The following is a 10,952-nucleotide window of genomic DNA, read 5'->3' as shown; positions in this document are numbered from 1 at the left end:
TGAAGCATAAACTATTGATTGAACAATTAAAATTAGAAGATAATCTAGTGGCTTTTTATGCTATTAACAACATGGTGCCAAGGTGGCATATTTTTCTAAGGACTATTCCTCAAATGGAAAACATATTTGTCTTTTCCTTCAAATTTTGGCTAGGTGGCATAGTTCAAGTAATTTTTTAGGACCTCACAATGCCATATTTCTACAAAAAAATAAAGCTCACTACCTCTTTGGGCAAATCAAGTCAATTGTAATCCAAGATACCTTGGTGTTAAGCTTGTCAAAGGATCCCCTTTCATGGTCTTAAGATCATATAAAATCTAAGTTTGTTCTTTGTGCAATTTTTTTTAACAAATATTAAAGACATTCTATTTTGTTGTGAGACTTTTATCATGGCACATTCACATGCTTTTTTAATTTTATTAGCCCTTGAAAGTGTGAATATTGTGGAGTGAAAATGAAAATTTTGGAAGCATATGAATAATGTGCATGTTGAAGCTTCCAATGGAGTTACAATAATGAGACACACTGTAAGAAAATCATGTTCAGCTCTTTAAGCCTAGGATTACATCGTACATTTTAGCACTCTAAAGATTGTACCCTTAAAATGCCATCACAATATTTCTTGGGCCAGATTGTGTTGAGCTAGAATTTTTTAATGTAGTTTGAGGCCCTTAATGACACCATCTCAAGAAAATGAATTGCATAAAATGTAATGCTATGTTGCAACTTGTCATCTAGCTAGCAAACTTCAATGTGACTAGGATAACATCAAACCAACTAAGACAAACTAGGGACAAAATGTACCCACCGAATGGCAAATAGCTTCTATGAGCCTAGTCCTTACCATGATTTATATATGCACACACACACACATAATGAGAGAGAGAGAGAGAGAGAGAAGACCTAAAAAAGACCTTCATTCATAAATGGAAGTGGCATTACAAAGACCATACAAAACTTGGAAACAAGGTGTTCCCGATAATTTCAGTGCTAGAGAGGCCTGACAAAAAAGATAGACACGACATGATAATAGTACGGAGTAGAGAGAGCTCTAGCTCTTCGCATTGTTAAGGCTAAGGCTCATGGCACCTATGGAGTCCGCAATGCATGATAGCGCACCACATATGGCTTGCATGTTTTCACGTTGGATGTCCATCGTGGCGCGCTCCAAGGCCTCAAGACGAGTGGTATGCTCCCCCTCTCTACATTCCTTGCTCGCCTCACCAAGGTGAAAGCACGAAGCGCGAGAAGTCTCACACTCTTGGAAGAGTGACAATAGGTTCTTTGAAGTCTCCACCAAGTCTTTTAACTCCTTGCAATATGGTGTGCCTTCTTCCTTGGAATGCTTGCTCCCAATGGCTCCTCTTGATCACCATCGTTCGCACTACTAGCATTGTCGGCTTGTGCAGGTGTGTGCTCATTCATGGTCTCACGACAGCATTACCAACTCCATTGGCACCTGCATCTTGGCCTAGAAGAGAGGGTAACTCATTGCATTAGAGTCTCTCTCTCTCTCTCTCTCTCTCTCTCTCTCTCTCTCTCTCTCTCTCACGCACGCACACCACATTCGTTCTCTCAAGTTGGCATCTATAGGGGTGGACTCAAGAGTCAACGGTGCATGAACCCTCAACCTTGAGGACACTATGCATCTTATATTATAACTTATAAGCTTTGTTGCATCGCACATCTAGTTTTATTTTTTAACGCAGATACATAGAGGCTTGACGGAGAAGCGACGTTTTAAGATAAGGTACAAACTCTTGCTGCCCTAATGGGCGAGGGCGTGGAACCTGAGAGATACCACCTAGGAAGAGTACAGGCAAGACTAGGTCCATGGGAGGTGGAAGGACGCCTTACGTGGTGCAGAAGTGGGATACCTTCCATCAAGAGCTTGCACCATGGTGGACTACTCCAAGCGCTCCTTCCAACACAAGCCCTTGTGATCTCTTGGCACAGGTGCATACTTCTGAAGTGCACCCACGCAAAGCCCTTCTTGGTCGCAATACGGTCATCACCAAAGAGGATGAGGTACGTGCAGTGGTATGTGTGTTCAACCCTGTCAATGAGGCCCTCGATAGAGGTCTAGGCTTAGACCTTGCATTAAATGCAATAGAATCCATTGCTTGCGTGAAATCCAATGTGGATTGGGCCTGCTTCTCCATTGATCCCAATCGTCGCCCTGATATGTACGTCAAATGTAAATTGCCCATCGAACCTTGGCAACTAAGATTGAAACAAGGGGAGAATGTAGTCGATCTCCTTTCTTCTGATGCTCAAGCTAAGCGTGACAAAGTGAGATTTGGGGTCGCTCAAGTGTACCTATACATGATATTGGAGGAGTCTGTTTATGGTGTGTTGGGCTCCAAGGAGCAGTATATATTTCTAAAGAGGATTGGGAATCCCCAAGATAAGGTCTTGATGATTTCGAGGGTTTTCTCACATGTTGATCTAGTGGGTGTTCCGAGATGCTTGCTCTTTATGTGTTACCTGGCACAGAATGCACTGCCTATTCCCAAATCTGTTGTTGATCAGCCCGGCGAGACCCCACCGGCTAGAAAATTTGTCGCTCCTCCCAAATTGAAGAGAAAGCGCACAGGGCACGCTTCATCTCACAAAGTAGACAAGAAGAGATTAGCCGCTCTAGATGAAGAACCATCTTCTACAAGCACCTGCCCCGCCGACGATGATCCAAGTATGCTTTCTTTTCAGAAACCTGGAACATCATCATGCTAGATTCGCAAGTGAGATGGTGCGCAGTCACTTGTTGACTAGTTCAAGGGGTTGGCAGAATTTGACATCTTCTCCTTGAACTTGGATCGAGTTTTGTCAAGCGTTGGAATTGTCATTGTCAGAGAAGCTATTTTATGGGATGAGCCTGCTGCCATAAAAATGTTTGATTTTACAGAGGACCATGACAAGCTCGAGGATTTTTACAAGGAAGTCGTTGCCTATCATGTTCTGCATAAGGTACAAGGAGTAGCTCTGCCACGATTGCTTTGCTACGGTTCACTATGGGGTGGTTTTTTGGGTTTTTTGGAGTTTTTTGGGTTTTTTGGCACTCTCATTGGAAGATGATACACTTGCCAAATGCAATCTGCAAGATAGTATTGGTGGCACGCCTCTAGCGATGACAGCCAAGCATGTACTAGCCCACATTCATGAATTCAACGTCTTGCATGGGGACATGCCTTTGTCCAACATCATACACGCCAGGGCAGGGGAAGTGTGATGTTTGTAGATTTTAGCCAAAGTATCGTGGGAGTGGAAGAAGAGATCTTGCAGGACGAAATGATTGATTGCATGGAGCTGTTTGAGGAGGAATGGGAGGATTGCAGAGAACTGCATTAATTGCCAGGCTTTGTAATCTTTTTGGTGGAAATTTGAAAATTGAAGCTAGATAGCTGTACTCTTTTTCTTGCCCTGCCTCCAAAGGTGCTTGTTACTTCCTGGTTGGATTTAAGAACATAGATTTAAAATGGGATGTCATGTGATTTCCACATGTCTCTTTAAGGTTACATGGATTTGAAATAGAATGTTATGTGATTTCCACAGGTCTCTCTAAGGTTAAATGGATGCTATGTTTTATGGGAATCGTACTCTTTACTTTCTTGCTTTCCTCTTTTTTTGTCATGTAGTGCTTGCACTGAGAGAGCGAGAGAGAGAGAGAGAGAGAGAGAGAGAGAGAGAGAGAGAGAGAGAGAGAGAGAGAGAGAGAGAGAGAGAGAGAGAGACGTGGGTCATTATGGACAAGCAACACGTTCCCCGTGAAAAGTGGCAGATCAGATTGCATCTTATTTACATCTGAGAATATGGGAAGTGTGATTGGAAGGGGTGGTAGTGTCATTCGTAAACTACATGAAGAATCTGGTGCCAAGATTAGAGTTTGTGATCACTCAGACGAGCGAGTCGTAACAAAATTTTTGCATTGGAGGTCAGCTCTACTTCTCAATTTGCTCCTGAAGCTGGTTAGTCTTTCGAGCTAGATCCTCATCTATTTGCTTTTCATTAAGCTTTGGTCAAACTAGTTCTACGTTGGCTTCTGTGATGAGTGGCACTTTAGAACTTTTAAGCTTATTTAAATTTCTAGTGGGCTTGTGCAAAAGTTAAATCTCAGCTTACTGATTTCTTCCGTGGCTTGTTTGATATGGCCTTAGCGCCTGAATGACTAAAGAAGGCTGGTTTTACTCGCACTAACTCCTTCAACCATCATGGTTGGGGTCGTGGGAAGTCTGATCCCTGCCGTTGGTTTCGGATAAGGTTCCTGTACTGCAGAATTTGGAGATCTCAACACGTCAACAGGTGCAAAATTTTACATTTCTACCAAACTGACGTGGCACACTATGATTGGTGGAAATCAGAACTAGCTTCCAGAATTGTTGGCGTGTCTTCTCTTCATTGGCCCACTATGGAATCTGAATTCCAGCTTGGTGATGTGTTCTCTCTTCATTGGCCCACTGCAGAATTTGAAGCTCTTTGTATTCCAACTCAGTGACATGGTTGAAGTTTATTGGCCAACTGTAGAATCTGATGCTCCACTTTCCCCAACCGTGATGCTCCAACTGTTAGAATCTGATGCTCCACTTTCCCCAACCGTGATGGTTGGGAATGGTCTGGAGGAGTCAGGTCTCACGGCTCCCGCCGCTCGCTGGATTTCCTCCCAGGAAAGCCCATTCCCTACTCCCAATGCGTTGATAAGGCGATACCTGCTTTGATTCCTAATGACTGCCTAGCCATGAGGGTTCTGATTCTTTTGCTAGGGGTTAATACATGTTGATACTACGTGTTTTAGATGTACTGTTTTGGGCCCTTCCGATTCAAATTTTTAAACAAATATGCAAGTTTTACGATTGCTGCACATGACTTGTATGAGACCGAAATGACCTTCGAAAATCATGAAGCTATTGCCATATAGACAAAGAGTACTCACCTTGATGCTTTTCAACAGAATGCTAGGCCACTATTTTTTTTTGATGAGCTAAAGGGTGGAGTCAGCCATAAGAGTAGCCACCTATTTGAGAACTCTAAGCCTTTTTTTGTTACACATCTTTTCCATTGTTTTTTCCTATAGTATTCAACATCATGAGCTTTTGCAGAGGAGGAACTGCATGCCTAGCTAGGTGCGGTTGGGCTGCAGGCCCCCACCCTGGGCCGGCAGCCCGCTGCCCCCAACCGCACCTAGATAGGCATGTGGTGCCTCCCCTGTGGAAGCTCATGATGTCATCGTAATCCGTAATGTGGGAATTAAAGTGGGATGTTCTACTAAAACTTCTTCTTGTTAGAGCTAAAAATTAGAGACAACCATGTTTGGTGATGCAAATAAATTTGCTGAGGCATCTAGTTATGTTGTTTTGGCATTGTCTTGTTATGGTAATATTCAATTACATGCTTTTTCTTCTTGTAGGAGTGTCCACCCATACCTGAACATGTCTCGCCTTAAGTGGCTGATTTTTTGCAACAGTGCTTTTGCAAGGTAATGCATATGGTAGCAACTGATATGAGTCTTTGGTTTTGCTCTTCCGGCTTCCATTATTTTGTGGAGAATATGTGGCAAGTATTGTTTTCTGTTAAGTTGGCTCCTGTTATCATCAACATTGTGGGAAATTTCTGAAGTATCTTGTTTGGTCAAATATGCGGGTTCGTGTGAAGTTTTTGCAGTTGTTTATAAAAGTTACACATAGAGCCATCTGGATGCTTCCACATTTGTGTCGAAGTGTTGTAAAGCCAAGCACAGGTATGTGCTTAGCATACTAAATATAAACCCACCTAATCTTTTTTCTAGAGGAATGGCAGCTGTTAGTGCCCGATCAAGCTTTAGTCCCAAGCTGCAAGTTACAAAAAGTATTAACTTTTAATCTTTATCACTCACATTTATCTTTGCATCAGCATATAACACTCTACAAAATATCAAGTATGAGGCTAATGAGTATGGCTAAGAGGTCTCCCTCAGCTACATTGTAAGGAAAGGTAGCTCGATGGCAATGGAGCATGCCTTGGATCTAGAGCTGATGAGGGGATCAAGGCCAGGGTCGACCGAGACGGGGGGGAGGGAGACGGGCATGTTGAAAAGTAGAGGCCTGGTCTGAGGCAAGTCCACTCAGGCGAGGGGGGTCCACGAGATCCATTATATGGGTGTCCTCCTGCTCCTTGGTCAAGAAGAAGCTAATGCTAGTTGGCTAGCGAGGGATCTGATTGGGTGGGACCGAAGCTCTCTCAAGAAAGTGTCCCTGTCTTTGCACAGCACAAGCAAGAAAAGCCCTAGGCAGTGCTGGTCCACGAGATCAATGATCCTAGAAAGTGGGCAAATCCCTCATGGAACACATAATGAAACCTCCTCTGGATCTCACAATATACTCGATATAGCAACGTATGTAATGCTCCTCCATCTCAACTTCTTTGTGACATAGTCAACATATCCTGTCCTCCCTAGGTCTCCGTATGAGCTCCCCAGCTTTGAAGACGCACTCAACTCTCCTCGTCTCCACTTTGAGGTAGTTGGATGAAACCCGTATATGGCCAATTGCAATCCATGTGGCATGGGACATGTAAACACTCAAGTAGACGGGCTGCTAGATGAATCCATCCCAATGAGCCTGAGGAAGTGATCTGTAGAAGTGCATCTTCGGTGTGGGAGCTCCGAAGTTGTGATCCATGTGTAATGGGTGTAGAGACTGAGAAGATCTAACTGGATAACCGGGTTGGTGTCCTCATGATAGAGCTGGAGAAAAGGGGAGGCATCCATCCAGACTTATAAAGAAGTTTTAGGAGACCAAAAGCAAGTTGTAAACTAGTTAATATATATAAACCAGTCATTATATAAATCAAATGACTTGTTTGTTTACAAAAACTATCTTCCTTTTGTTTAAATTGCCTTTTTTTAAACAGTTTAGTAAAGGAAATTTAAAAAAATTACAAGATTTCTCAACTCATTCTATGACCCTTGAGAGAGGACCAAATTCCTCTTTGAAAAGGTGTTTTAACCTCTAATTTTGTGGTATGGTGTGGGTAAAGGATGACATGCTTCTGCATCTCAATTGCATGCATGTCAAAAATCAGGTGTACTTGCACCTCTCAATTCTCTAGTGTGAGTGGCTACCCTCTCCCAGCTTCTATGGGGTCATCTCCAAATAGACTCATCGTGCGGGGTAGGTTTTCTGGCCCTCTCCATGTCTTGTGGATATTTGATCAGTGATATCCTATGTAATGTGTCTATGAAGAGCCATCTGCTGTCATCCATCTCTACTTCTTACCAATCCAAATGCATGGATAAAGACAGAGCCAGACATGAGAGCCGCTGCCTTCCCATGTTTCCACCTCTGTATGAACGTGACCAACTGAAATGCTGCATCTGTCGTATGAGAGATGGGAGTAATCTTATTGTGTCTTCTTTCTTCTCCATTACAAAGATATGCAACAATATTTAACAGACACATTCTTGTGTTTTCTTACGTCTTAGAAGTTTTTACAGTTTGGTCTCATTTTAATCACAAAGTATTATTATTTATGTGAAGAAGATTCGTTATCATGTGCAGCTTGAATTTTGATACAAATTATGTGTTTTTTTTTACCAATAACTTTTTTATGCAAGCAGTGGCCAAACCCATGTTTTAATTAAAGACAAACAAGTGTAGTTTCAAAAAAAAAAGGGGCAAGTAGTACTTGAGAACAAGTCGTCAGAGGGCAACGAAGCAGGAGCTCCTCCAAACACGAGAGAACTCCCTCAGCGATTTTGTCAGAGATGTAGAGCTACTTCTGGGATCGGAAGGTGATGTCAGTTGCGTGGTTCCAGCACCGAGTGGCCGCGGCTGTGATCTGCAGGCAACGGATGCATCGAGGAGCAACTAGAGAGGGAAGAGACGTATTTGTGTGTGTGTATATATATATATATACAAACACACACATATGCATAACATACATATATATGTACGTATATATATATATATATATATATATATATATATATATATATATATATATATATATATATATATATATATATATACATATATATAGCATACATATATATGTATATATATAAACATATATATGTATCTATATATAGATACATATATATGTTATATATATATATGTATATATATATATATATGTATATGTATGTATATATATACATATATATGTATATATGTATATGTATATGTATATATATATATATATACACACATATATATGTATCTATATATATATATATATGCATATACATATACATATATGTATATGTATATATATATATATAAATCATATCCCCCCTTCCCCCACTCTCTCTCTCTCTCTCTCTCTCTCTCTCTCTCTCTCTCTCTTCTCTCACTCTCTCTCATAATCAAGGTAGGTCTACCTCTATTTCTCATTTCATTTTATGGCCAATCACTACCATATTTGTGTGGCCATTGCCAATGCTTGCATGGCCATAAACCTCATTCTTCAAGAGTGGATACTCTCCATGCAAGCAATCAAGGAAGAATTCGAGATGCTACTTAGGGGGGTCTCTTTTTAGAGTTCAAGGAGGTTCTTGACCACGAGGGTGACGACAACATTGATGACTTCGCAATCGTCTCACAACTCATAGTGGCGGCAGCCCAATTTAGAAGAAAGCACAATCTCAAGGATTGTGCTCTTGGCGTATGGTATGTCAAGCCTCGAAGTACAGACACCTTTTTCCTTTACTCTAGGGAGATGGTGTTCATTTTCAAGAAGATTTGCGTCTTCCGCAAGGTGCTTCAACTTTATGTGCAATCTGCAAATGAAGTTTCGTACCAAATTCAGAGAGCCATTCCCACAAGAGTATTTTCAGTGGAGAAGAAGGTGGCCATGTCCTTGCATCGCCTAGGAGTTGGAGGGCTTGTTCACGCCATTGCATCTAAATATGGTGTTGGAAAGTCCACTCTTAAGTCCACTCTTGCTCTAGGGTCTTCCGACAATTCATAATAAGAGCAAGGGTTTGAGAGAGGAAGCAAGGGTTTCCAAATTGTTGTGGTGCGATTGATGTTACACACATCTATATGCACCTTCCATATGGGGAGTCCTAGACTTGTTGGTTTGATCGTTACCACAACTACTCTATTTGCTTGCAGGGTATTGTAGATTCTACCTTGAAGTTTCGAGACATCATGGTTGGGATGCTAGGGACCTGTAACGATACCAGAGTGCTTCACAACACTTCTTTCCATCGAAAGGTGCAAAACGGCCCCCACAAATCATGTTAGAGCACACGATCCACCTAGAGGTCTAGGGAATGTCACAACTAGAAATGCTTTGTTTGACTACATGCAAGCAGGGCTAATGTAACACATATTAGTGAATTTAAGTTCAGTGTTCTCCATTGTCCTCTAGTGCTCTACATCTTTGTCTCTCTCATTTGTTATTCATGCTTCCATTCCAAGTGTTTACATCGAAGCTTATGAAGTCAAATAGCTTGAGCAGCACATTACCAACAAGTGCTGACACCACATGCCTTGACTCTATGTATCTCTCCAAAAATATATCAATGAATATTGCTAGGTATGACAAACTACAAACTTTGTGCTTCTAACTATATTTTCCTTCCTTCCTCCCCTCCCTCTCTCTCCCCCTAAATTTATACACATGACTTTTTGAGATCCACAATCCATGGGGACCTCTCAATTCTCTAGTGTGAGTGGCTACCCTCTCCCATCTTCTATGGGGTCATCTCCAAATAGACTCATCATGCGGGGTAGGTTTTCTGGCCCTCTCCATGTCTTGTGGATATTTGATCAGTGATATCCTATGTAATGTGTCTATGAAGAGCCATCTGCTGTCATCCATCTCTACTTCTTACCAATCCAAATGCATGGATAAAGACAGAGCCAGACATGAGAGCCGTTGCCTTCCCATGTTTCCACCTCTGTATGAACGTGACCAACTCAAATGCTGCATCTGTCGTATGAGAGATGGGAGTAATCTTATTGTGTCTTCTTTCTTCTCCATTACAGAGATATGCAACAATATTTAACAGACACATTCTTGTGTTTTCTTACGTCTTAGAAGTTTTTACAGTTTGGTCTCATTTTAATCACAAAGTATTATTATTTATGTGAAGAAGATTCGTTATCATGTGCAGCTTGAATTTTGATACAAATTTTTTTATTTATTTTTTTCACCAATAACTTTTTTGAGCAAGCAGTGGCCAAACCCATGTTTTACTTAAAGAAAAACAAGTGTAGTTTCAAAAAAAAAAGGGCAGGTAGTACCTGAGAAGAAGTCGTCAGAGGGGCAACGAAGCAGGAGCAACTGGAGAGGGAAGAGACGTATTTGTGTGTGTGTGTGTGTGTGTGTGTGTGTGTGTGTGTATATATATACATATATATAAACACACACATATATATAACATACATATATATGTACGTATATATATATATATATATATACATATATATAACATACATATATATGTATGTATATATATGTATGTATATAAACATATATATGTATCTATATAGAGATACATATATATGTTTTTATATATATATATTTATATTTATATATATTTATATATATTTATATGTATGTATGTATGTATGTATATATATACATATATATGAATATATGTATATGAATATATATATATATATATATACATATATATGTATCTATATATATATATATATACATATACATATACATATACATATATGTATATGTATATATATATATATATATATCATATCCCCCCTTCCCCCACTCTCTCACTCTCTCTCTCTCTCTCTCTCTCTCTCTCTCTCTCTCATAATCAAGGTAGGTCTACCTCTATTTCTCATTTCATTTTATGGCCAATCACTACCATATTTGTGTGGCCATTGCCAATGCTTGCATGGCCATAAACCTGATTCTTCAAGAGTGGATAATCTCCATGCAAGCAATCAAGGAAGGATTCGAGATGCTACTTAGGGGGGGTCTCTTTGTAGAGTTCAAGGAGGTTC

This window comes from Cibotium barometz, chromosome 37 (assembly GCF_041138505.1).
Source record: "Cibotium barometz isolate CiBa-2024 chromosome 37, ASM4113850v1, whole genome shotgun sequence".
In the NCBI taxonomy this organism is placed as follows: Eukaryota; Viridiplantae; Streptophyta; class Polypodiopsida; order Cyatheales; family Cibotiaceae; genus Cibotium; species Cibotium barometz.
This window is presented reverse-complemented; position numbering follows the sequence as displayed.